Raw genomic sequence first — 1,559 nt, forward strand, 5'->3', positions numbered from 1 at the left:
CCATCTACTTTCAACCCAAATGCAATAAAATGGCCAACTTCTACCTCTTCAACACATTATGTACCTCATGCAAGCTTCACTCCATGTTGTACTCCCATACAACGATATCCTAGTGTGTATGGACAGCCAAGGAATGTGAAATAGAGTGGTTCTATGGCCAAACCGCCTCTCAAGAGTGATGCCAAATCTTTTTCCCTTCAAGACAAAGTGATTAAGCAATTGTCACAAGTGGAGATGGAGGAGAAAAGGAAGAAAGGGGTTTGCTTAGTGAGAAATGGAGTCCCGAGCATAAAAAGGTTTGCAAGGCAAAGGAGGTGAGAGCTAACATGATCTTTGAGGTGGTTGAAGATGAAGAGGTACCATTGGATTATGTGGATGAGGCTAAATTTCAAGATTGTGCAAATGAGGTGAGAGAAGAGCCTACTGTTGACCCTTCTCAAGAGTTTCCTTTTGATCCAAGTGGAGAGAATTGGGTAGAAGTTGAAACAAAACAAAAGACAGCCATGCTTTGTGCCATTTCATAAGAAGCTAAAGCGGGATGCAAAGGTTCCAACACTTTGAGGCTTGTGGGAAAAATTAGGGGTAGATCCATTCATATACTTGTTGATTCGGGAGAGCACACATAGTTTTGTGAACTCTAAATCAATAAATTCTTTGAAACTATGCCCAATAGAGATGATGAAGCCTCTAAAAGTGGAGGTTGCAAATGGACAGCATGAGCTGAGCAAGAGTTGGGTTGAACAAGGATTTCTTTGTCTTTCGAATATGCCTATGATGCCCGTTTGATTGTGCTTGATATGGGTTCGTGCTTGGATGTGATTGGTTGCACACTTTGGGCAGATTCTCAATGGATTTGAAGAACATGAAAATGTGGTTCATGCATGAAGGCAAAGAGCTATGCTTGGATGGAGTTTGCAGCCATGCTTTAACTTTGGTGTCCATGAAGCAAATGAAGAGTTTTTGCCTTGTTTACATGCTACAACTCACTTGTCAAGAAGAGGACAATGGGCTGCAAATACATGATAAAGAGATGGATGCCTTGTTACAAGAGTACAAAGATGTGTTTGAAATACCCAAATGCTTGCCACCTACTACAGAAGTTGATTATGCCGCAATAGATCTTGAGAAGGATGCAAAACCAGTCAATAAGCCTCCTTATAGGCTTTCAAAGGTTAAGCAGGAAGAGGTGGCAAAGCAAGTGGAAGAGCTTTTGGAAATGGGATTCATACAACAACCAAGCCAATCACCTTTTGCCTCACCGATTTTTTGGTGAAGAAGAAGGATGGATCTTATAGAATGTGCATCGATTATAGGGATCTCAATAAGATCACTATAAAGAATCGATATCCTATTCCTAGGATTGACGATTTACTTGATGAATTGAAAGGAGTAAAATACATGGTTATGCCTTTTGGATTATGAAATGCCACGGCCACATTTCAAGCTCTCATGAACTAGCAAGTCAAGGGAAGAGCACTTGATGCATGTGGAGCAAGTGTTGAAGGTATTGAGGGAGCACAAGTCGTTTGCCAAGCAGACCAAGTGCACCTTTATGTCAC

Source organism: Cibotium barometz, chromosome 5 (assembly GCF_041138505.1).
Source record: "Cibotium barometz isolate CiBa-2024 chromosome 5, ASM4113850v1, whole genome shotgun sequence".
NCBI classification, from domain to species: Eukaryota; Viridiplantae; Streptophyta; class Polypodiopsida; order Cyatheales; family Cibotiaceae; genus Cibotium; species Cibotium barometz.